The sequence below is a fragment of the Lissotriton helveticus genome, chromosome 12 (genome assembly GCF_964261635.1).
Source record: "Lissotriton helveticus chromosome 12, aLisHel1.1, whole genome shotgun sequence".
In the NCBI taxonomy this organism is placed as follows: domain Eukaryota; kingdom Metazoa; phylum Chordata; class Amphibia; order Caudata; family Salamandridae; genus Lissotriton; species Lissotriton helveticus.
The window spans coordinates 456,712,186-456,739,251 of record NC_136073.1 but is presented as its reverse complement, the minus strand read 5'-3'; the positions used below and the strand labels follow the sequence as shown (position 1 = coordinate 456,739,251).

Below are 27,066 nucleotides of genomic sequence, written 5' to 3'. Positions count from 1 at the left end.
TGTATGTTTAAGCATCAGAGAAAACTCGTTCAGGTAAGTAGATTTTTAAATATAAATTATTTTCACTTTAAAAAGTGGACACAGCAATTTCTAAGTTCTGCAATGTTATACTATGGAAGGAAACAAAGGTTCAGCAACAGTTATAGTACATCGACTTACAGGACCAATCTCCCAGAGTTAAGGTGAGTGGTGAGCAAGGTTCAAGGCAGTACCAGCAGTACACCACCAGCGGCACAAGGGCACCTGGGTGCAGGGTGCAAAACAGTGTTGGGTGCCCCATGCATTTCAATGGGAACCAGTCTCTGTAAAAAGAGGCTGCAGGCTCTGGCTAGGAAGTCAGTCGGGCAGAACCAGCAAGTGGGCTCAGGCCTTGAAATGCTCAGGGACGGGGGGAGGCACCTTTTGTGCTCTTCTCCAAGGCCCAGGGGCGACTGGTGTAGAGATATCTTTAGGCATAGGGTTTTTCCCTACCAGAGCAGTCGCCATGGGGGGAGGGGGGGGGGGGAGGGGGGGGGGGGGAGTCCAGGAGGGGTGAAATCACAATGAAACAGAGCTCTGGAGGGCTGGGGAACCTTGATGGCACAGTTGGTCCACTTCAAATCGGGCCAGAGGCGACGGGTGCAGTAGTTGCTTCAGGTGTCAGGTTTTGGTGGTTCCAGAGGCCTCAGAGCCTTCCATTTGGAATTTCTTCCGAACAGGTCCGTTGTTTACAGAAGGTCTTAAGTCTTTTTTGAAGGCTGGCAGTCCTCCCATGTTTCTGGACTCAACAGCTGCAAGACAAGTCAACTTTGTGTCAGTTTTCAACAAGGGCTGCAGTCAGGCCAGCAGGTCTGGGACCAAGTCAGGTACTCTCTTCAGTCTTCTTTGCTTTTGCGGCTCTTCGGTGTACTTTATTTTCTTAGGTCATCAGAAACTGCTCCTCTGGTGTCAGAGGCTCCCCTAAATACTGAATTTAGGGGTGTTCGAGGGAGTGTCAGGTCGGAGCCAATGGACTATTTACCTCTGGGGTGATTACACCCTCATATGACTACTTCCGTTGGTAAGTAGGCATAACCATGACCCTGGTTGGTTAATTCTCTCGAAGACAAGATGGGTAATCTGAAGAGAGGGGTCCACATCCCCTGCCCCACCTAAGGGCTGGTGCTAGCTGAATGTGGACAGCCCTATTAATCTAACACATCTTCGCACCTGTCCTCTCACCAAAAGTAGAGCAGGAAAGGGGGGTTGGCATCCTCTCCTATGAGAGAAACTAGAGTTGCACACCAAATGTTGAGGGGCTGCTTTGAAGGTCCCTTGCCTTGGCAGGCTCGTCTGCAGGTCATCTCATGGGAGGGGGTGGAAGACACACCCTGCCAGAGCTGGTTTGATTTCTGAGCTGCAGAGAGCAAAGGCCCTTACAATTGGGGGTCAGGAATTCGTCTGTGGTGTCAGGCTGGCTAAAACGAGTCAACCCGCCCACCAGTAGTTGGTACAGTTTCAGGGTGCACATCTGATGTGCCCTCTGGGTGTATGTATTGATAAATCTAACACTGGAATCAGTCAGGCCTCAAAAAATCCTAAAACTTTTACTAGACCTGCAGGTCGAGTAACTTAAAAGACCTACTCGACCTAATTATAATGTACTTAGCCTGCAAACTGGTCTCAAATTATGTGATCATTGGCAAAATAAAATTTGACTGATCAATATGAGATATCAAACATCCCTATTTTCAGTGAAGCCATCCTGCCTCTTGGGACCAATGCCCAGCACATGTTTTAACATTGCTTCCCTGTTCACTTTCACTGGTAGCAATCTAACTGCCCAGTACAGGGCAAATCTGCTCATGCAGTTATGCCCTCACATGTAGGATAGTGCACCCTGGGCTTAGGGCTGTAAGGGTATCTTACCTATATTGCATGATGTCTTCAGGCACTGCACACAGTGATATGTGCCATGTGCCATGCTGACTCTTCAGTTTTCTCTGCACCAAGACACACAGCCTGCAATGGCAGTTTGCATGATCTTGGTGAAGGGTCCCCAAGGTGGCACAATTTGTGCTGCAGCCCTAGTGGACCCTCTTCAATCCCAATGCCCCAGGTACCAGCGGTACCATTTTGCTAGGGACTTACAGGGGTTGCTGAAGTTGTGCCAATTGTGGTACAGTTATAGAGCAAGAACACTGGTACTGGAACCTGGTTATCATGGCCCCAGAACACCTCAGTCAAATCTGCATCAAAAACAAGGCAAAAGGTGTATATGAGGGATACTGCAACAAGTGCCGGATGTATGACGTTACAACGCATGCTTTTACCACGCATGCTGTTACAACGCAGGTATTACAACGCAAACCTTTACAACGCATAGCGCTTTGGGGTGCTGGATAGTGAATAGTTTAATTTACTATTCCAACTCCAGTCCCCGTGGACACTAGGGAAGGTGTTGGATAGTAAATTAAATCTATTCCCTATCCTAGAGCGCCCCCCAGCGCAATGCGTTGTAATGGTTTTCGTTGTAAAACCTGCGTTGTAAGAGCACTGCGTTGTAAAAGTTTCGTTGTAAAGGATGTTTCCCACAAGTGCCCAGTTTCCTACAACTCTATTTTGTACAACTCCACTCTAAGTCCCTTCACTCTGCCACACTTCACTCTACACCACAGCACTCTAAGCCAATACACTATACTCTGAAACAATCTACTCTACCCAACTGCACTCTACTCTACACCAATGTAGTCTAGGCCACTGTACATCACTGCACTCTTCGCCACTGAACCTTATACTCTGCACCACTCTACACCACTGCACCCTATGCCACTCTACGCTGCACTCTACATCACTGTATTCAGTGCCACTGTACTCTAAGCCACTGTACTCTATTATGCACCAATCTAATCTACGCCACTGCATTCTGCAATGCTGCATATGAATTCTATGCCACTGCTCTCTATGGTGCTATACTCTGCAAACCTTTACGCAAATGCACTCTACACCAGTCCACGAGAGTCTATGCCACTCCACTGTAACCCACCCTATGCCATTGCACTCTACTCTGCACCACTCTTCTCTCCGCCACTGTACTCTACTCTGCAGCACTCTACTCTGCAACACTGTACTCTACTCTGCCCTACTGCATTCTTTGCCAACACACTTTGCTCTGTATCACTCCACTCTCTGGCCTCGAAAACTCTACTTGCTTACTCCCTAAGGTGTGTATGATTTTATCAGGTTGAACTATAGTCAGGACATACTCATCAGTTCTGGCGAGTTGACAAACACCTGGCGTTCTAGTCAGTTAGAAAGTGAAGCAGCAATAAAGATGCCTTTAAATCTTGTTTTTATCTTGTCACATTTGCTGTGTTCAGAGACAGAGATCAGAAGTCAGTTTACAATTACTTTTCCTTATCAGACTGCAGAGTTCTAGGATTTTGTAAAGTGAACTGCCTAACCTGCTGTAGAAAAGTGTGAAATGAAAGGTTGTAGGGTATCAGGTTTTTCCTAACACACCTTTAAATAGCGCATTAGTCAACTGTACAATCATTTCAAAGTATATTTAAGTAGCTGCGAAAGCCCATGTTTTGTACTTCTGTGTGATGACAAATTATTTTAATAGGATGAAAAACATATCAAAGTACTTTAACTTTGTGATGTGCAAATGATACGTATGTTTTCTGAAACCCAATATTATACACTACATAGTTTTATCAGTGCAGCTGCAAGGTAGTGGGAAGGTTTTTGGCCATTTCTTGGAAATTTCCTGTCTGTAATTGACAGTGGGCTATCACATCATGCTTTAGTAATATATTTATTAAAAGCGAGTGTTTAAACAAACTGAGAAACATTCGTTCCCTAGCCCTGATGGCAATGATATTAGTAAACTGAGAGGCAAGTCAGGGATCATGTGTACCCTATATATTGGCAAACATCTTGTGACATCACTTCCTGAGATGTTACCAGGACCAAAGATTATATGAAATCCCTTCCGGGAATGACATCAGAGATCAAAGGGGGCGTGATGTCACGTCTATAAACCCTGGCATTTTGGCGAATCAAAGTCAATGACCTTTATACAGCCATTTAGCCTTGGCGATAAATTGTATCCCAGTCAGGGTCTGTGCTAAAAATAAAAATGCAATCATTGGATTCAAATGATTCTCTTCATCAAGAGATAAAAAACAATGGTTTTCAGAAAGGTTATCCAGTGCAAATAACAATTGGCGTGTAGCTTCCGTGCTGAATCCGGTCTCTGTGCAGGGGGTAACGGACTCCCCTGCAGTGGTGAGAGGCCCCCAGTCTTCCATACATAGAGGGGGCCCCTCAGCTCAGGCATATGGGTAGAGCGAGGGCCCACCTCAGCACTCCGTGCAAGGGGTCCCGAAGTTTCCTTATGCCACTCTCTCTGTGGAAGTGAGGTCTGCACTACTGAGGCTCATACCACTCAACGTGTGCAGCCACCAAAGAGAGTGATGTCTGCCTTTGTGGCAAGTGATTCCAATGATGTTAAAGGGAACAAATAATTTTTGAGCTTGAGGAAGCTTTGCAAGACGGTTGACCATGCTGAGGTCCATAAGAAACATTTTACCTGTCACAAGGATGTAAACTATTCCAAGGCAGGTGACGCCCTCAAATAATGTGCGAGGTACGGGTTGATGGAGAGGTAGCACTACTGCTCCCGAGTCAGAGCTGTTGTACCTACATTGTACCTTTTGTGTGTGCAAAGAAAGCAGACACTTCTGCTACCCTTGTTGTACATCTTACTAAAGCTTATGGAAATAATTTTATTTGAGTAAAACATAAATGCGGCTGCCCGCGGCGCATGCAGTGGGACCTGTAAGAGGGCGGTCTCAGTACCACATTAGGCACATCCTCGCGGACCTGCTGCCGGGACCCCTTCCCACAGAGCCCAGCCTATGTCCGGTGCCTCTGCGGCGTCATTTCAGGTACGCAGTGGGCTGGGGACAGGTATTTATACCTGCCTCCCACCCATTATCCAGCCTCTTTGTTCCCCGATGGACACACTGTCCAGCTGTGTCGTGTTCCTGGGTCCGGAGGTACCGCAGGCGTCGTGTTTGTCTTGGTGAGTTCAGGCCTTTCATAGTGTGATTTGGATGGGAGGGGGAACAATTAAGCAGTACAGTGGGGGTCCCGCAGCCCCGCTGGGTACCCAGGGTCCTTCGCCCTCCCCCCTCCACTGGTGTCGAGTGTCCGTGTTTGTGGCGTTCACGGTCCACAGGTCGATTCTTGGTTTCACGTCTGGTCGTGTTATGTTTTTGAGCCAGGAGGCAGCGCCCCCAGCCGACTGCAGTGAGTCTGGGCCTTGTGGGGCGTTATGTCTTGCCCCTGGCTGTGCTCTTTTTGCCTGAATGCTCATGCCCCTTTTCCTTTTGGTTTGCATCGGCATGTTTCCTCCATGTGCGGGGCAGACACTGGGGGCCAGAAGGTGTGTTGGAGCTTGCCCAGACAGCTTCCGTGCATGGGACATCGCCCATGGCCAAAGGAGCCATTGGAGCTTTCCCGGACAGCTCAGTCGGTTGAATTGAGGGCTTGTGCTGCCGAGGTCGACACTTTGATGCCCGTGGGGCATGATGCTCCTACCTCCTGGTGAACCACCCTGCCCTTTTGGAGGTATGTTGCTCCAGCCTCCTTGGCTCTGGGAGCACTTTTGGCAGCATGTCCATGCGGTTTTGGGAGCTGGAGGAGCTATTGAGTGGTTGTTGGGTGCCTTGAAGCTCTGTCGGGGGCTCAGTCACCAACTTCGAATTTATGGAGAGGATGTGGGCCAGGCATAGGAGCCATGCCAGTCGATCACCTCGCTGAAGGCAGCACCGTGGTCAGGGGTGTGGGGTTTAATAAAATATCTACTTGTGCATGGGGCAGGTTGCTTCATAAATCTACTTGTCCTGTAACACAATCCACTTGTCCTTTGGTGCCATGTAGTGTTGCAACAAATTATGGCAGCAATCTCATTATATAAGAGCTCTGATATAGCCTCTCTGATTATGCTAAGGCACATACCATAGTAGTTTCTGAATACTTGCAATCCCCTTTGCCACGTTCCCGCAGATCTACATACTGGGGCTGAAGGTAGTGGTAAGCAATAGTCTCAGGATTAGCATGCCCTTTTGAGTCTGTGCAAACCTACTAACTTGCATGTTTTAAGGGTTTCAACAACTCTTCTCTAATCTTTTCCCATACTCAGAAATGTTGGTAATGTACTCCTGACAATGGCAGATGTAAACCTTCTTCCAGAGTTGAGAAAAAAAGTGGTTGGAGGGAAAGTGAACTTGCAAACACTCAGATTTTCGCATGATCTACACATGCATATTTACTAATGCTAAAATGCAGTTCACAAATATTTTCTAGGAGTACTATTTCTTGTCCTACATTCTGTAAATTCTTGGGAATTCACGAAAGGCAAGCCATATAGCTGCACTTAATGCAAGGACGTATACCATTGGTGCATTTTTTAGACTTTCTTTAATAATTGGGCTCCTAATTTGGTCTGGCGTTGACCATGACCTTTTGTGTTTATTAAAATGCTGTCTCTCTCTCTCTCTCTCTCTCTCTCTCTCTATCGGCTGGCTTCACTGCGAGTGACAGCATTCTGCTCTTTCACAAGGAGCAAATCGGCACACAAAGAAGTTTTGTTCAGTGCCAGTAACTACTGTGTCAGTGTATGCTTTTTGAGACCAAAAACTATTTTTGCTTTTGCTAATGTTTCTTTTAAGGGTGTGAGCCTGGCAGCTTCAAAGCCAATAAGGTTTTACAAAAACCATGCCAAAACAATTCACACATTGACATAACTAAAAAGCGGACCACCAATTTCAGACCTACTGGCTTTGCCAATGCTTGTTTATCTTTGCTTCCCATAATCTTAGTATACCTGGTTACACTGTTTTTCTATTATTAAATATTTTTGGGAAATACTAGCATGCATCAAAACATGCTACTAAATGATGCTGCAAAGAAATGGTACCTGAAATTTTACAGTAGTTAAGCTACATTTTTTTTTTCCCGCTTACATTTTTTCAGGAACATTTTCTTTTGAAAGCAAAAAATCATCAATCTTGCTTTCAAGCTTCTACAAATATTTGTATCAAATCAGAGAGCATTCTGGGAGCATTATACATAGCCTAATATTGCTAAACTTTGAAAACGTGTGTAAACATTTTCATACTGGAACCACTGTCAGTAATGCAGTTTGAGCTTACAACATTTTCTTAAGGCGCTCACCCTAATAATAAAGGCTTTCAATTAATGAACCATAAATACAAGTTTGAACAGCATTAACATATGTACAACAGTATTACCTTAACTACAGATAGTGCCCTTCCCTGATACATAATGTGGTACTGCAAACTGGCAGTCCAAAGTGTTTGTGCTGCAGGGGGTTGGGCCTACTTGTCCCAAGGACAAAATACACATGAAAACTTGTCGCCCTTGACACCAAACAATATGTCCTGGGCATCATACCCGTGCAAGGCGTTGACTGGCCTCAACTATAGTAACCAGTGTAGAGGGCCCAGGGTTCTTGTCCCAGTTAGGGCCATATAATTTTGTTCCTTGGGCTGTCTTGGGAAATGCAACATATCTTGCTTTGTGCTTCTTGGGTAGCACAGTTCAAGTTCTGGTTGTGATGAAGGCAGACTGTCCTGTGATAGAGGACTGGGTAGTGTTCCAGCATAGTGGGAGTGGAACAGTTGCGAGAGGGCAGAGAATCTCAGTCTCTGGGTCGCACATTAATAGAAACAAGCAGTGCAGCTAGGTCACCTTTTATGACTGGTGCAAATTTTTAATGGAATACTGCTTAATTAGAAAGGTTGGGGAGGTTTGAGATTTTTACAATATGTCTTATGACATACATTTGCCTGGGGAAGGACATTAGATCGCATCACCCCTCTCATGTTCAAGCGCCGTGATAAGTTAAAATGCGCCTCAGGATTTAAGAGCTTCAGACAGGGGCTATGCTCACTGGTGCAGATGTTTGTCCCTAGCCTTGCCGACCCCCCCGCACCCTCCCCCCCACCCCTTCCAGGCGAGTGCACACATAGCCGCCCTGTGGCTTATTCCTATGAGTGTCATTGGTGGCCCACGCGAGCAACTTTGAGGATAGCAAGCAGCCTTGCTGACTGCCCAGGGTCTGACTGGGTTGTGAAATGAGCTCGTAGATTGGCCTGGCTCATGCGCATAGGGGAAGGTTATTTGCACTGTGCGGGCCGTTTTTAAAAACCATGGGTCTAAGTTGTATTTTGGGGCTGGCCAGGGGTCATCAGGTCATGGGCACTGGGCAGGTGGGGGCTGAGCCATCCTGAGTCGGTCCATTTCATGGCCATGCGTATCTGCTTCGGTTAATGCATGCAGATCTGAAGGGATAAGTGGTGTCACCCAGCATTACAAATCCAAAAAATGGATTAGTATCGCAATGTAACAACGGTGTGTGTGGTTTGAACTAAATACTGATCCCTTGGCGTACAATTGTTTGATGTCAAGCCGCAGGGGGTTGCATGTAGGTCTTTCGGCCGGTATGGATGTAAGGCTGTCTCTGGTAAATTCCAACGACCAGTGCAATTCTTGACATCTCACAGATGTCGGCGTCTCGGTGGGCTCCTGTACTCGATTGGGGGTCATGCCATTCACTTAATGTTCCCCCGCGCCAGTATTGTGCAAGATGTTGCAGCCGAGTGTACACCACCATCTAGGTTGACTGCATAATAGCCTGCATCTGAATCAGTTTGGGAGTCTAAAGGTGGGCCTCGTTTGTTCCAGTGGGCCTAAAGGAAGCGCATAGAGCACCTTGTGGTGATGAACATGGGCGTAGCATTAAGGGTGTCGCATGTGCGAGGCTACAATGTTGGTGGCCGGATGGCCGATGTAGGCCCCATTGTGAAAGGGATAATAAATGATGTTACGTGATGGTAAACACATTATTCACGATGGAACAATTATACATAAAGTAATTGAGCCACCTGACCATTGCCCAGGAGCGTACCGAATGCTGCTGAGGGTGAGATTTTGATGCCCGTACGGACCAAGTGTTGTGTTTGCCTGGTGGTTCTTCGTGGCGGAAGCTTGTGATCGACAAGGGCTGAAAAGCCAGGGTCCGGTCAGTGCCAAGAGGCCAAGCAGTTGGTACATGTTGTTTCATAAAAATACCACATGACGGGTGCTACTTTGTTGTGTTAATACGACGCCCAAGGCGAACTAGAGCAAGCCAATGAGTGTTTTGCAGTCCATCTGCAACTGCCTCACAGGACGAATGTTAAGAGGCCACATTGCTTGTGGTGAGCTCTTGTGGGGCAGGAAGGTTGGTGAGTCTGGGCAGCTGCAGTTTCTCTGCGAAACGGTCCGTTCATGCACCGATGAAGATGCATAGGTGCCCATAGGTTCGAGACTAGCCCAGACTGAAATCGGGGTTATAATGGTCAATTGACCAAGATCGTTAGGCGTTTCAGGGGCAGGCATGGTCGGACATGATGAGGAGAGACAAATTGAGCTGCATGTTAATTGCCCAAGCTCTGAGACAAAAGCTTTATCAGCCTGTGTCAGGGGACACCTTGAGGGCAAATAATCCAAACGGTCTGCCTTGCCAGTTTAGGTCAAGATAACTCTGGTTATTTAGGTTCTTCCTAGAGAGATCTGAGTTTGCCTAGGGGAAGGGTTGACCATGATATGTGGTAGGACGGGTTTCAGACCCTTATCTTAATTTAAAATAACATCATCGTCTAGCGATATTAAACAACGCCATTAATTTAACCCCTTGTCTCGTACAGCATGTGGACTGCGGAGTTCTTAGGATAGAACATGGTGCTCAGTAAACCTAGACTGAACATGGGTAGATTTGTTGTCAGTAGGTCAACAGCAAATCCCCTAGTACGCACCCTAGCATTGGTATTAAAGTTACCCTATTTTAATATTATGATAATGGCAATTCTCATTATGGCGCCACATGGGTCAACAAACTCACATTGCACCATAAGAAGCCATTAGCTTCAGCTTTTAAGTAAATGCCTCTATATATGCTTTCAGAATTTAGTGACTATGAAAAGGAACTGGGCTGGATCCAGGACCTGCAGCTCAGAGGGAAGGTCTTCCGCATCTGGTGTAATGGGCCCCATTCAGGTCAAGGGTTAAAGTCCCAGAAGTATGGGCAAGGGCACCTTTCATTGATTACCTAGCGGCAGAACAATTATACTCCATTTCCATGCAGCAGGCTTGGGATGTGATTTCACCTGTCTGTTGAGAACTACAGCTGGCGGTTCTTTTGGGGGTTTTTATAGCAGAGTTTATCACGTTGATCTAGAATACAAAAGTCCCTTTGGACATAGTAGAGCGAACACTGGTCCTCCATTCCTGCTCTTTCTAAGTTCCCGTAAAGGCGCCATATGGTTTCATGCTTTAAATCTGGATGTTTCTCAGGCAAATGCCACAAATGTATGCTTCAACTGGCTAGAATCAGAGATTGGAAGGGGCATTTTCTGCAGCTTGTGTCCCAAGAAATTGGTTAAAACAATAAGTCTTTTTTTCTTCCGCTCTCTATTAGTCCCCCCCCCCACACACCTCAACATCACCCAGGCTCCGAATAATGGAATAAAATGTACTTTCTACAGGCCTGGGCAAACAAATGTATTGCATTTTAGTCACAGCTTCAGCTAGCTGATCTCATATGGAGTATCAGAGGCTGAGGGGTTGCTACCTCCATGCAAAATGATCCCAGCTCAGGAGCAGTGGGAGGTAGGTTTTGCGGCAGGTTAGCATAACTAAAAGGTGTCTCTGCGGGTTTGATGCGTCTTTCTGGTCATTATGACCGAGTAGAGCCATTCTCATTGTGCATACTTCCTGTGTCTTGTGTTCTTCAGCTGTCCGCCTCAGAGACTTTTAGAGGTAGGTCCATGTTAAATGTTGTGCTAATTAAGGTTGTCATGACCAAAGCAGTTTGTTGTATCTTTTCAGGGGGAAGAAATTTAAGGTAAGTACCTAATTGTCTACAACGAAGCACACTAAGGTGGGCAGCTAAATATTTCGAGCTAAGCAGCCTGGGAAGACTGGGGGCAAAACATCACAGATTAAACTGAACATGCAAACTTCCTGTAAGAGATGAGGGACTCATGGCAAGTCCAGGAGGACACCCTCGCTTAATGTCACATATTCTAAGCTCATCTGATAGTTGAGCCATCACACATCATAGTGGAATAATACGCAAGACTGGCTATGCAGGGTAAACATTTTGGAACATGAATTACAAAGTTACTGGAAGGCAAGCCAAAGCACTGCTTTGATTCTGCTGTAGGGCAATCAATTCCGGAGATAAACCAAGTGCACTAGGTCTATTGCCGGATCAAGCAACACGGGTCACAGCTGGTTAGCACGTAGTGTGTATCTGTGACCGGACTGGGCACACTCAGCAGTGGAGAAAGCTAAAGATCAAGCACATTGCTACAATCCTGAAGTGCGAGGGAAGCAATAATTTAAATCCAGCCCAAACAAATCAAGGTACTTCCTGGCAGAGACACAACAGACAAACATTCACTGGAACCAGGCTTCTCACTACCAAGTGTTCACCATTGTATTTTATTGTGATTCATTTATATAGTGCTTACTACCCCCGACAAGGCGTCAAAGCGCTTTTGCTACCTTGTCTTCTTCCGCTTCTTCAGTCTGTGGGAGGAAGTATGTCCTTTACCTTCTGGAGCCATCAGGCCAGTCCTTACCGAAGATTATTTTAAGGATACTGGCACATAACACCCACTCAATGCATACTTAACCACATTGCTAAAAACAAAATCTTAATGCGGTTGGGGGAACAGACACGTTACCATGCTGCACAACATCGGCAAAAGAAAAGGTGCCATGATGCGACCACTGTTGCCAGTTGGGTTTACCATTCCATGAGGCTGCATACATCAATAAACAAAAATACTTTTTTAGTACGAGTGCAAATAAAAAATACAAAAGGATAATGGGTGTGGAGGGTAACAGAGGAGCGAGTGGTGGGGGAAGGGACAAATAGCACATGAGAGAGAGCAACTGAGGTAGAGCAATGGAGAAGCAAACGGAGAGAGGCGAAAAACACATTCAACCTCATGGAGTGCCTTACCTAAAAAAACAAGCATTAGAAATGCAATCGGGCTCGGATTTATTTGAGTTTGAGCTAATGGCATTGTAAATGCCAATGTATTGTTGCTATGTGTTATGGAGTGTGTTCATGTTGTGTGTACTGCCAGTGATCTCCTTGTGAGTGTGAGAATATTGCACCGTTACTGCCTGTGATGTCCTTCTTGTAAGTGTGAGAAGCTTGCACCTCTGCTGCCTGTGGGCTCCTTGTGAGTGTAAGAAGCTTGCACTGCTGCTGCCTGTGATGTCCTTCTTGTGAGTGTGAGAAACTTGCACCGCTGCTGCCTGTGATGTCCTTCTTGTGAGTGGGAGAAGCTTGCACCTCAACTGCCTGTGGTCTCCTTGTGAGTGTAAAAAGCTTGCACAGCTGCTGCCTGTGATGTCCTACTCACTACTCTACTCACTACTCTACTCACTACTCTACTCACTACTCTACTCACTACTCTACTCACTACTAACTACTCTACTCACTACTCACTACTAACTACTATACTCTACTCTACTCACTACTCTACTCACTACAAACTACTCTACTCACTACAAACTACTCTACTCACTACAAACTACTCTACTCACTACAAACTACTCTACTCACTACTCACTACTCTACTCTACTAACTACTCTACTCACTACTCACTACTCTACTCTACTAACTACTCTACTCACTACTCACTACTCTACTCTACTAACTACTCTACTCACTACTCACTACTCTACTAACTACTCTACTCACTACTCACTACTCTACTCTACTAACTACTCTACTCACTACTCAACTCTACTAACTACTCTACTCACTACTCTACTCACTACTCACTACTAACTACTCTACTCATTACTCTACTCACTACTCTACTCATTACTCTACTCACTACTCTACTCATTACTCTACTCACTACTCTACTCACTACTAGCTACTCTACTCACTACTCTACTCACTACTCTACTCACTACTCTACTCACTACTAACTACTCTACTCATTACTCTACTCACTACTCTACTCACTACTCTACTCACTACTAACTACTCTACTCATTACTCTACTCACTACTCTACTCATTACTCTACTCACTACTCTACTCACTACTCTACTCACTACTCTACTCACTACTCTACTCACTACTCACTACTCACTACTCACTACTCTGCACTCACTACTCTGCACTCACTACTCTGCACTCACTACTCTGCACTCACTACTCTGCACTCACTACTCTGCACTCACTACTCTGCACTCACTACTCTGCACTCACTACTCTGCACTCACTACTCTGCACTCACTAATCTACTCACTACTAACTACTCTACTCACTACTCTACTCACTACTCACTACTCTACCCACTACTCACTACTCTACCCACTACTCACTACTCTACCCACTATTCACTACTCTACTCACTACTCACTACTCTACTCACTACTCTCTACTCACTACTCTACTCACTACTCTACTCACTACTCTACTCACTACTCTACTCACTACTCTACTCACTACTCTACTCACTACTCTACTCACTACTCTACTCACTACTCTACTCACTACTCTACTCTCTACTCACTACTCTGCACTCACTACTCTGCACTCACTACTCTGCACTCACTACTCTGCACTCACTACTCTGCACTCACTACTCTGCACTCACTACTCTGCACTCACTACTCTGCACTCACTACTCTGCACTCACTACTCTGCACTCACTACTCTGCACTCACTACTCTGCACTCACTACTCTGCACTCACTAATCTACTCACTACTCTACTCACTACTCACTACTCTACACTCACTACTCTACTCACTACTCTACTCACTACTCACTACTCTACTCACTACTCTACTCACTACTCTACTAACTACTCTACTAACTACTCTACTCACTACTCTACTCACTACTCTACTCACTACTCACTACTCACTTCGTGGTGACGTAGGCCGAGCCCTAATAAGAGCTCGGAGCTCCGCCCCACTTCGTGGTGACGTAGGCCGAGCCCTAAAAAAGTACTATGACACTGTAAACACTGACCGGGTCATTTTTCCCTTTACTTTTAGCCATTTTGCCAGCAGACCTCACTGCTATGCAGCATGTCTTAAAGTAAAAAACACTATGACGCAGTCAACACTGGCCATTTCATATTTGATTTTTGTATTGACTTTTAGGCACGTTGCGCAGCATGTTCTAATATAGATCTAGATGCCTCGTGTAATAGTCGTCTCTAAGACCCTAACTCGGGAGAGGGGCTTTGACATGCTATATAATGCTAGCAAGCGGGCCATCTGTAACCGCACACCACCCAAGTCTTTCAAGCGTCTGAGCTTCTGTGTGCAATTTTAGAGGTAAGACTGAGGGAGTGTACCTGGTACTTCCTGGATAGGATGTCCGTAGTTGAGCAGTACGCAGTTAAAATGTGTGCCCTCTGCCTTGTGTGAATTGAAAGTTCTTAATTATGTTCCTGTGTTAACGTGTTAATGTGAGCAGTCACATCCTGTGTAAGCGGACCTTTGAAAAAAAGCAGCTTGCCTACTAAAGAGTAATTATGCGGAGAGAAATGATTTGGAACTAACGTAAAGTGCTCTTGCCTCGTGCGAAGACGAACACTACTCGCATTCCCTTCTTTCTCCGACAGCTGGTGTGAGCGGCCTCGTGCACCTGTCTGCAGTCCCAGCAGAACTAGCCAACCCCTCCGTGTCCTCACAGCCCATACTAACAAACCACTTGTACGTTTGGCATGTCGCTCGTGCTTACTGTCCGGTTTCCTGACTTCAGGAATGTAGAAGTAGCAGATGCCCGCTGTGTTGTAAATGTGGCATGGAGTCATCGTGCTCAGCTCTCGGCCTCGCACGCGCGCCACTGCAGGCATATGCTTTCAATTATCTCCACCGTGAACGCAGCACCCTGACAGCTCCTAATTAAAATGAATGGACTGCCGTGCGCGAAAGGTACATGTTACACACGCGCCTAATACATGCAATGCAAGGCTGAATGGTGAACGCGCAAACACCATCTGGATTGCATTACACGGGCACTCTGACAGCTTCTAATTAAGATTAATATTCTGCCGTGCGCATAACCGCACACAATATGCCATGAAAATGAAAAACATGGCGGACGAAAAGTAAATATAGCCTATCACGTCAAGGCTACTAAATAGACACCACAGCGAAGACGAATCACTAGGCAGATGCCATAAAAAACGCGCGCGCACTAAGGAATGTTGCAGCCCGGACCCCTAAAGAAACTTTTTTTTTTTTTTCTTTAACATTAGGATCTCGGAGCTCCGCCCCGAGCCCTAAAAAGTAGTCCCTTCAAAAGTGAGCAGCAAAAGAATACTGTGATGCGGCATCATCCCTTACCTCGCTTGGGCCGCGTCTCTTCGGACAGTCGCCCCACATGGAAGCCGACCCCGATGCGTCCCTAACAACAATCTTGCCAACCAGAACCCCACCCCTCTGTCCTCTATTCCAGGAGCCAATCAGAAGCGACCCCTCCCCGGAAGCACACCACCACGACCCCGGAAGCACCAACCCCAATTCGGATCCGAACGCTGGAAAAGCCGGATGCAGGAACCAGACGAACGTCGGATCAAGCCCGTGGCAGGAGACCCAGACCGGAGCGGTGACGGAGAAGGCGGCTGAGGAAGAAGACGAGTGGAGCGAGGACTGGTGGAGTCCATAGGAGGTTGCTGGGGAGCGGCCGCAACTCACCAGGAGAGTTGCGGCGGAGCGTGTGAGTACCCTAGAACCGCCCCTGTAGCACATTAGGTGCATTGTAGATATCCTTCCTTTGTAGAGTCACCGAGAGTCACGCTATCGCATGTAGACACTGTAATTATTTGTAAAGCACTTCATTGCCCTGTACAGCACTATAGGTAGAGAGTCTTCTCCTCACGTGCCCTCTCACAGTACACGTTCTGTCCTATCTCATGTCCTGACCCGACCCTACCATCCCCCTCCCCACTGTTGTTTCTCTCCCCTCACGTGTATCCGGGTGTTGGTGAACGGTTCAAGCTTAAGAGAGTCCGGCAGGACTAACGGCTCCTTTGTTTTGTTTCTTTCTCCCGGAACCTCCGAGGACCACCCAAGACCCGGATCCCGGAGGACCAAGACCCTCGCGTGCCCGGACCAGACCACAACCGTCATCCAGAGGAGCTGCTTCTTCATTTTTGTCTGAAACCCTTACGTACTGTGTCTATCCAGTGGCAAGAATAAACAATCATTGCCCACTACATACAGCCTCCTAGCTTGATATTCCGGTCCGCCAGTCCCCCACGATCACAAATACAAAGCAGACGATCAAAAGGATGGAAATTAGGCTATGCTCAAGGGAAGGACAAACACAAGAAGAAGATGTCATGCCATTGAATAAGGAGTGCAAGAAACTTGGTTCTTTGTTGAGGGTGGTTCATCAATATATCTGACTGTGCAAGTGTCTAGTCTCATTTTTTTTTATAGTTGTACCCTTTTTATAAAATGTTAAATGCTTTTATGATATATTTATATCAAAATAAAGCTTTGATGATGATGAAGTGTCTAGTCACTCAGCAGGAAATGTGCGCTCCATTAACCAGTGCGTGTTACAGGTTACTTCAGCTAAACTATATTTTGCTCGCCTTATATACTGGCAGAAGCACACAGGAAAATATTCACTGGAACCAGCTTTGGCACTATTAAGCTGTTCACTATAGCTTTAACTACAAATCTGTCTCTGCAATTGGCTGGTCATTTCAGCAGAAAATGGGCACTCCGTTAACCAGTGGGTGTTACTGATTGCTTTGGTTAAGCTAAATTTTACTTGCCTTATCGCCCTTGCAGCCAGGCGGGTTGCGTAAGTTTGTTACTGAACATGTGTGCTGTGGTTCCATAGCGAGGAAACACTGTTTTAGAGCATAAATGGTTACATTTATTAAAACACATTTGGCATTCCCATTATCCAAGAAAAGGCAGGTATCTGTACATATTGTTCTCCTCCTGTCCACCATCCCAAAAGCTTTTTACACCCACTTTCTGCATTATGGTATTCATTAGCAGAAGGATGGAACTGGACGACTTGCACCAGGGTGGGTCCATTTAGCGGGTGACACAGCATCTAAAGATCGCTGCCAGACGAGGAGGGGTTTGCAGGCAACAAAGCCATGTAATGAAACAGAAGCTAGGGGTACAGACCCCTCCCTCCCGATCGCACTAAGATGTTAGGGCAGCGGAATTAGCAACGCTACAGGCGTATATTCGAACATAAAGGGGCAGATGAGTACGTTGCAGGAATCTGTGTAAATAGAGTGGGGGCCAGTACTACAGAAGATGTGCACCGGGTAAACATGAGAGTATGGGTAACGGATCCTGAATTAAAAAAATGTAATAATCTCAGCGGCCATTCAGCCAGGTGGGTTGCGTTAGTTTGTCATCCTAGAAAGTGTAGATAAACAACGAGGACTAGCCCACTGTGTTGGAGTAATGGAATCTGGTTAGTGTTCCATGTCACCTGTAAAAGTAGCTGTGTCAGCTGGGCACAAGCAGTCTTTGTTTTAAAACCCCTCACACACAAACCTGGTTGGTGTCATGCTTCATCATCGGGGTCCAACCAGGCAGCCGAGTGCCGCCTGGTTGTGCTTCAACGCCTGACTACAGCGGAGCGGGTGTCGTGCGATAGTGTGAAGTGGATGAAGGTGAATGTTAAAATGCACCTCTGGGAATCCTTGCCTGGTAATTTATTCGTGGCGGCCCAGGGTGTAAAGATAATAAAAACTATGTGTTGCAACTAGTAGTAAAAAAATTATGATTACTAAGTTGACTTAATAACGGTCTACATGTTTCAGTCCCTATAGGGTCTAGGCGGGACTTTCTTCAGGACCAGGGTGAGTGAGTGGCAAAAGGAAAGGCCACGTGTTTAGGTCCTACACACGCGCTAAGGTGTGTGGAAAAAAGCGGTGGAAGGCGCGCCTGTGAGTTGCAGGCACCTTCAAGCAAGCGAAAAAATCATCGCTACTTGGGAAGGTCCAGAGAATCGGGGCACAGGGGGGGGGAGTCACTCCAGTCACTATTTGTGAATGTAGAATGCTCCTCCGTGGCCCGGCTGCCACCAGCCGGGCCACGGAGGACTATCGCATAGGTTGCCAGTGGAGCATTCTACATTCACAAATAGTGACTGGAGTGACTCCCCCCTGTGCCCCGATTCTCTGGACCTTCCCAAGTAGCGATGATTTTTTCGCTTGCTTGAAGGTGCCTGCAACTCACAGGCGCGCCTTCCACCGCTTTTTTCCACACACCTTAGCGCGTGTGTAGGACCTAAACACGTGGCCTTTCCTTTTGACACTCACTCACCCTGGTCCTGAAGAAAGTCCCGCCTAGACCCTATAGGGACTGAAACATGTAGACCGGTATTAAGTCAACTTAGTAATCATAATTTTTTTACTACTAGTTGCAACACATAGTTTTTATTATCTTTACACCCTGGGCCGCCACGAATAAATTACCAGGCAAGGATTCCCAGAGGTGCATTTTAACATTCACCTTCATCCACTTCACACTATCGCACGACACCCGCTCCGCTGTAGTCAGGCGTTGAAGCTCAACCAGGCGGCACTCGGCTGCCTGGTTGGACCCCGATGATGAAGCATGACACCAACCAGGTTGGTGTGTGAGGGGTTTTAAAACAAAGACTGCTTGTGCCCAGCTGACACAGCTACGTTTACAGGTGACATTGAACACTAACCAGATTCCATCACTCCAACACAGTGGGCCAGTCCTCGTTGTTTATCTAAATTTACCACAGAGGTAGGGACTCGCCCCTCATAACCCTTGCTCTCTATTTTGGTTACTCTATCCTAGAAAGTGTGCCTTAGCTCCAACAGTGTCGTGAAATATGGGTTTGGAGCACTAATGCTGTCAAGTCCAGAGCACATATTGCACTCCTAACCAAGAAAGTGCAGGTGAATATGCTCATAGATGTTACTCCATGTCCTTACAGTACAAAAGCATTGGCAACTTTTTCGGGCACCTGGGATACCTGCAGCAATAGCTGGCCAAGGATGCTTGGGTGGGGAGACCAGCTTGGCAACACAGCATCTGAGTATCACAGTCAGACTGATGGGTGGTGCATGCAAGAAGGACATGTGATGCAACAGTAGATTTGGAGTACCCTTAGAGGACGTCAGGACCCACCCCCGTGGTTAGATCCACCTTTGTCTTGGTTTAGGTGGGGAGGTCCACCTGGCATCCTAGGAAGGCATGACAAAGCTTAAATTCGATACATTTCATGTTTCAGATGGGTGAGAGGGCCATGCCAAGGTGCTAGTTCATGTGGGTTGTTTTGGGGGGGGAGTGGGTACCATTGATCACAAGAATCTACCCTGTACTCATCCGATGACCCTCCCCAGGTGGTCCACAATTCACTTGCTGGCACAGCAGATGGTTATCAGTTTGAACCCTGAAATTTGGGACTTGCCAAGTGTGTGGGGGGGGGCTGGGTGGGGGGGAAACAAGGGCTTAATCGACCCTCTAGAGGTAAATGCATATTCTTGCACACGGTGCACAATGGATTATCACCCAGGACTGTCGTTACAAAGAGAGCAGTAGTTTTGTAATGCTCTTGGGGTCCTATCTCCGCTGGCACTGCGCTGCCATACAATTGGAGGTCAGTGGGTAGAGATAAGGGTATTGGTTGGCCTCAAGCAATAACTTGAAGGGTAAACAAAGATGTGGTTAAAGAAGAGGACAGTAGTTCCCAACTCCCGGGGAGGCCACCAAACAGTCATACTAAAAGGTAAATAAAGCCATGTACAAGCCCACCAAGCTGTTGGGCTAGGTTCGACTCAAATTCAAATCAATAGAAGGGCTTTGTAAATTTGGCAGGGCCTCTTTGTGTCAACACCACATGGTACCCCGATAGGAACGTGGCAGACCTATCAAGGGTAGGCAGGGGAGCAGTCCAGCTAGTAGGACTGGTAACTGCAGATTGCAGGAGGTTATGGAGCCTGCAAAAACCTGAAGGTTAATAAAGCGTTGGTTAAAGAAAAAGAACAGTGGATCCTCCTTCCGGGAAGGCCATCACATTCTTACAGGTCGGAAAATAAAGCCATGGACAAGCCCACCAAGCAGGAGGGATTGGTTCAACTCACATTCGATATACATTTTTTTTTTTAAAGGGCTGGGTAAATTTGGCGTGGCCTCTTTCGTGCAACACCACATGGTATCCCGATAGGGACGGGGCACACCTGTCAGAGGTAGATAAGGAAATAGTCTGCTTATAAGGACTAGCGGCAGGTTGCAGGTGGTTTTGGAGCATGCCATGGTGGGGGGGACCCAGATATGACGGTGGACACATCCTGGGCATTGGCGGAGTTACAGGGCGCTCTGGCGGCTGATTGGTACAAAGGGGTACACTTTCAGGAGCACAGAGTGGTGCCTTATGCCTAACCCCAGGAGTCTTTATGACAGGACCCTGGCCGAAAACGTCGGCGCCCCGATAGTCCTTTAGGCGGTTGTAAGCCTGAGCAACCGGGGGCTGGCCTGGCAACGCTATGCCCCTAAAAGGCGTGAGTAAAGTTATGAACTGGTGGTCCACGGTATGTAAGGGGGATAATCCCCACATAAATGTGTGCACCGATTGGGTTAGCCACAGTGGCTAATCAGGCAGGCAGGGCAGATTAGATTAGTCAACGCTGCCTACCCTTGGATTGCCCGTAAATTAACCCACCACTTCTTATATGAAATAACCTGCAGCAAACTGTTTTCCAACAAAATTTGTGTGGACTGTTTATTTTGTGCAGCGCGAACAATTACTGCTAAGCAGGGGGTTGCCGATATCGGCACTATGCAGCTGCCCACGACGCACGTTTACAGCTGCCCACGACGCACAATTACTGCTAAGCAGGGGGTTGCCGATATCGGCACTATGCAGCTGCCCACGACGCACGCAGTGGCCCCTGTAAGAGGGCGGACCCTTAGAGCCACTTTAGGCTCAGCCCCGCCGAACAGCGGCCGGGACCCCTTCCTACGCAGTCCCTCCTATGTCCAGCCCCTCTTCTGCATCATTTCTGGTGTGCAGTGAGCTGGGACAGGTATTTATACCTGCCCCCACCCTTTGCCCAGCCTCTTTGTTTCCTGATGGACACACTGTCACCCTCCAAACCGCTTACCCTGTGTGCCGGTGGTTAAAGGAATTGAACGTATTAATGTATGAATTTTTGTTGCAGGCAGAGTTACAGAGCGATCCGAGGGGTTATTGGTACAAATGGGTACCCTTTCAGGAACACAGACTGGTGCCTTATGCCAAACCCCAGGAGTCTTTACGGCAGGACCCTGGATGAAAACGTCGGTGCCCCGCTAGTCCTTCGGGCGGTAGTAAGCCTGAGCAATCAGTGGCTGGCCTTGCAACACTCTGCCCCTACAAGGCATGAGTAAAGTTACGGACTGGTGGTCCATGGTATGAAGGGGGATAATCCCCACATAAATTGGTGCACTGATTGGGTTAGCCACAGTGCAATTTGGCTCATCAGGCGGGCAGGGCAGATTAGGCTAGTCACCGCTGCCAGCCCTTGGATCGCTTGTAAGTTAACCCACCACATTGGCATACTTCTTGTATGGAATAAACCTGAACCAAACTGTTTTCCAACTAAATTTGTGTGGACTGATTATTTTGTGCAGTGCGAACAATTACTGCTAAGCATGGCGGAGGTTGCCGATATCGGCACTATGCAAAGCGAACCCATGATATTTGTAGCACATTCCAACCCATGCTAGTTTTTCAGTCACTTACTTTGCACGTCGTATGTTATACCCCGTGAGTAGAGTGTTTAAAGCCAACAGCGCCTTGCATACCGGATTTTTCATCCAATTCGTACAAAGTTACGAGTCAAAGTACCAGTGGGCAATGTCCAACACTGGCTAAACGTGTGACACATACTGACGTCTGACTACTTGCTAGCTATGGAAACTCGACGACCAAAATATAAGAGCCATCGGGATAGGGAACGATCACATAATATGCTGACAGTTGACAGTCACCAATTTATTGAGTAGCCAATGTTAAAACAGCGATGCCTGATAGATGTCAACTGTTTCTTTTTAGGCAAGTAACTTTTATATTAACAAAACAAGTTCATAGTTCTTATCCAAATGTAGCTGTTTCATTTAACATGTCCACATAACAATGCTGGGCTAGAACGCAGACCCCTCCCTCTCTTCCTGAAAAATTTCCCCTGCCCAGTGCTCCCTCCCAACTGTGCGATTTACTCAGTTCCAGTAAATGTATCTCTTAGTGCAAGAAATACCATTACATTCAGCAAGCTTAAGTTAGATTTAGCAAGTCTAGCTGTTTACATTTTAAATAACGCACCGTTTCCTTGATTGTTTCCGCTCGAGGTTTGACAGGTTCTTTCCTTATGGTCAATAACGAGGGGTCAGAGGAGAGATAGGAACAAACTTCCTTCGCTGCCAAGTGAGGCACCGAGCGGAAAATAAAAACACGTTCACAACGTCCGCTCTCATTGGCTAGAAAATGAAGACGCGATGGCTGAAGGTTGCATCGAGCAGCTCAATTGGCCGAAGCATTTGCTGGCCTGGGTTTGTGTTAACTTCAGTGACCTATCAGGGGGAGAGAGGCAGTGCTCTCTGACGATGACCCTCCTATAACATACACCCTGCTGCCAGCGTGGGCGAGACGTGCGACACAGCTAGACTGCATTTCTATTTGGTGAGTTGTTTTTGGCATGCACAAGACTTTCTGCTTCCCGTAAGTCTGGCGTAATGGAGGGTTGTTTCATGTGCCTACCAATCAAATCAGCAAAAAGTTAGTTACTGACCAGGTAATTAGCAACTGATGTCAGCACAGGCATCGATCAGGTGCATTCTTGTTGCTTTTCGGTGTGGCATTAGCCAGGGCATTTTGCTTTCACTAAAACGACACATATACTATATTTGCAGGGGCTTTCAGTCAGCCCTCTTTGTCCATTGATTTGTTATTTCTTCATTCAATCCTTTATTCTGCCCGCTAAAGCATAAAGCAATGGGTCCGCCTACTTAAGTTATTACTTCACTGTGAGTTATGGAATTCTGTTCATACACAGAGAGCGCACCTTCAGTCGTTTCTTCCAGTGCCAGGAACTACTGTGATGCTTTTTGAGACAAAAAAATGTTTTTCCTTTTTGGGCCTATTTGTTTTTACTTTGGTGATGGCCCGCCAGCTCCTCCAACTATATACGTTTTGCAAAAAATGTGACAAAACAACCAGAAAACCAGAGCTTTAAGAGGTACCCCTGAGAAGAGGGATTTGAGTCCTCGCGCAGATTGATTTTATTGAGTTCAGATTTGGCTTGTTTAGGAGTTGTGTGCTTCCTCTAAAAAACACGTGTTCGAATTGCACGTTTTACCTGGTGGGAAAGCTTATGCTCTCTCTGTACATCCGTACAGTATGACGGAGTGGGTTATGATAATGAACCTTTACTGAAGGATATCGGCCTGATTTGTTTATTATGGAAAAAAAAGGTTATTGGGAGCTGGCCTTTAAGTGTGAAATGCCATTACATTTTGCAGTAGCTTATAGGCAGGTATTTTGTTACCAGAAATCTAGCAGATTACTGAAGCAGGCAAGGGTTTTGGTGTTATTTACCACCCCCTTGTCAAACCTGCTGGGTACAAGATTTGCACTTTCAAAATCCTTGTTTTGTATTTCAGGAAGGATTGTATAATTTCTTGCCAACTTTAATTATGTATGTGAGTAATTTAATGACTACATAATGATAGTTGTCTTGTGGAGAGGCTGGTGCGGAATACAGTAGGACTGAGTTGGTTGGTTATGGCGACAAGCCTGTGAAAATGGCTACTGGTATTATTTGTTTATTGCAAAGAGTTATGTCAAAGGCTATGAGTGTAATCTCTTTATTAAGAACATTAAAAAAACAGCAGGCCTGCCTTATCTATTGTGAAAATATGTTAAAGCCAATAGGTCTTAATGGGTGGATTGTGATTACATTGTGTTAAAGCCGTAGACTGGTATTGTATTACATGGATTCTTAAAGGTTACTTTAGTCATCAACGCTTTTGGTGTTGGTTTTGCCCATCTGACAAACCCTGTAGGCAGGAGACTTGATGTTTGGTAATCCTTGTTTACCCTTTAGGGAGGGTTTGAATTTTGTATTATCAATTATAATTTTGTGTATATTTCTATATGTCTGACTGTGTGCCTTGTGGGAAAGCTTATGCAGAATTTAGTAGACCAAAGTTGTTTTTATGACAAGTCAAAGATAAAGGCTAAAGGCTTGATTGATCTTTGCGAAATAGAATGTCAAACGCCGTAGGTCTGATGTATTTATTATGAAAAGTCGCGTCAAAGATAATACTCGTGAACCAGCTTTTGTGAAATTCAATTATTAAAGCAAATAAGTGTTTAAGGGTGGATTTATAATTGCACTGTGTTGGAGGCTGTAGACTGCTATTTTGTTAGATGGAATATCAACGATTATATATTAGGCACAGGTTTCTGAAAACCACTTCCAGTCGAAGTTTTAAATTCTTTTAATCTTTTGTATACCCATTTGCAGCGGGGTGGGATATTGTTTTGCCAATTGTAATAGCGTATATATTTGTACTTTTATGACTGCAGTCGTGATGGTTACCAGCTTTTGGGCAAGACACGAGGTCCCAGTAGTGGGGACAAGCCAATGATAAAAGTTATAGATAGTCCTAATTGTTAATATACCGGTGTTGATTACATCTCTGATAAACCCCTGCACTGTGAAAATCCTTTTCAAGTGTTCTTACAGCGAGATAGTATATTGTTTCACAATTCAATTTTTTGTACATATTTCTAACATAGGGCAAAAGACATGGGTTAGCAAGTCATTGGTTAGTGGCTGGGAAGTTGCATTACTACTTGTTAAACCACCATAGTACTTACCTTAGTAAAAGAGGGCTATGTAGAGTGGAAGAGCAGATAAGTGCAATGCAAAATGTACAGATTCATATCACAAGGACACATCTTCCACTCAGCGCCTTCATTTGCCACACCAGTGCTTTCTTGGACGTTTATCCTTTATTGAGTTGTGTTGGGAGTATCACAGCTCTGTTGATTGTGTTCTGTTCAACCCACCAGACCCGAAAACCGTGATTTGTTAATGAAAGTACAGGTCTGTAAAACCTGTATGCTCATGAGATGAAATCATATAGTAATCTTATCCACTCTGAAGAAGGTGTCCTATGTCACAGCTTCTAGGCTCAAACATACACTTTGAATTTCAGTGACTAAATCCAACAATCATTGACAAAAACAGGGTTTACAATGCTTCTCTAACACAGACACATGCATAACAAGCACTGGCGTTGCCAATAGGTCTCGCATTAGAAAAGTTTGAGCTACTGGTATTGTAAATGACACATTTTTTATTTATGTGTTTGTTTTGGTGGACGTGGTGGTGGTGGACGTGGGTGTGGTGGTGGTGGTGGTGGAGAACGTAGTGGTGGTGGACATGGTGGCGGTGGAGGTAGTGGTTGTTGGACGTGGTGGTGGAGGTGGTGATGGGTGTGGTGGTGGACGTGGTGGTGGACTTGGTGGTGGATGAAGACGTGGTGGTGGTGGCGGACGTGGTAGTGGCCTCGTGGTGGTGGTGGACATGGTGGTGGATGTGGTAGACATGGTGGTGGTGGATGTGGTGGACGTGGTGGTGGATGTGGTGGACATGGTGGTGGTGGACGTGGTAGTGGTGGTGGACGTGGTGGTGGTAGGGTGTTGGATGTGGTGGTGGAAGAGGTGGGTGTGGTGGTGGTGGTGCTGGACGTAGTGGTGGTGGACATGGTGGTGGATGTGGTGGTGGTGGATGTGGTGGATGTGGTGGTAGATGTGGTGGTGGTGGTAGTGGACATGAGGGTGGTGGTGGTGGTGAACGTGGTGGTGGTGGAGGTAGGGGTGGTGGTGGACGTGGTGGTGGTGGACATGGTGGTGGTGGTGGATGTAGATGTGGTGGAAGCAATCGTGCATTCCAAATGTTACCTTATAAAATTTGACTTAAGAACCACATAAGTACATAGACATACGTACCATCTTTTGAAAATAATTAAAGCAGAATCCCGTTTTCATAACAACCCATGTAAATCAAGATATTGAACAAGAATGAAGCAAGACGTTGATGCAATATATACATAAAGTTCTGGATTGTAGATACTAAGTGATTCCACTCTGTAATTCCAGAAAGTTATTCCTCATAGAGTTGTATTTATCAAGTTGCCTTTTCATACATTTGCTGCTGTTAGTAATAGAATAAACTAAAACCTTAGGTACCAGTAGGCAATAGCAGTTAAAGCTCGTCCCCGGCCTGTTAAAATAGACTTGGCTGTTTGTGGCATTGGTTTACATTGCAGACAACAGATTACCTTGGTTCAGGGTAATGATGGGGTTTTAATGCGCGGTGAACCTGCCTGCATTGTCAAGTAAATCTTTTCAGTGAAAGGGCTGCAGAGTAAATCCCAGCTGCGTGAAATTGTACATGGAGTTCACATAAATACACAGCGCTGAAACAAAACTGAGGGCCATCGGAGCTTCACTTTCACTTGCATGCTAGGAAAGGCGCTGTTGTAGTTCCCACACTTGAAGTTGTAAGCTATAAATAAACATCCACCAGAACATTCCTTTTAACACGATGGGTAGAGTTTGAGATAACTTGATTTGAGTGAAATGTGAGACAGCCTGAACATTTCGAGCGGATTGTTTGTAAATACCGGTGCCCCGTGCGAAGCCTCTTTTGGTGATTTCCTCTGAATGACATGTAGAGCTGGGTGCAGTTGTGCACCCTGAATAGCTTTGGTGAGGTCTGCTGGCCCTTCAGGTGTTACGTGTCTTTTTGGGGAATCTCCTTTTTCTGTTGAATAGTTTGCCTGGGTAATAAAAGCCTGCATGGTGAGCACCACTGAGTGACTTCAGAATTTGCCACATTATGCATTTTGTTTACTATAAAGGTCATTTCCCCGGATAGATTACCGTATGACCGAGATTTTA

General features: G+C 46.1%; 2 protein-coding genes across 3 annotated transcripts in view; one reads left to right on the top strand and one right to left on the bottom strand.

Moving 5' to 3' along the window:
- The window catches only part of TRADD (TNFRSF1A associated via death domain), a 177,660-nt gene extending 155,091 nt beyond the window's left edge, over positions 1–22,569 (bottom strand). The window contains exon 1 of the mRNA XM_078671044.1: positions 22,417–22,569. The gene's annotated coding sequence lies outside the window, so the exon portion shown is untranslated. The remainder of the gene's footprint in view (positions 1–22,416) is intronic.
- Positions 22,570–22,649: 80 nt separating this feature from the next.
- PDCD2L (programmed cell death 2 like) overlaps positions 22,650–27,066 on the top strand; it is a 60,017-nt gene continuing 55,600 nt past the window's right edge. Inside the window, exon 1 of one of the 2 annotated variants that reach the window (XM_078671041.1) lies at positions 22,650–22,773. The gene's annotated coding sequence lies outside the window, so the exon portion shown is untranslated. Of the gene's footprint in view, positions 22,886–27,066 lie in introns of both variants that reach the window. The other variant, XM_078671042.1, reaches the window with a different exon arrangement.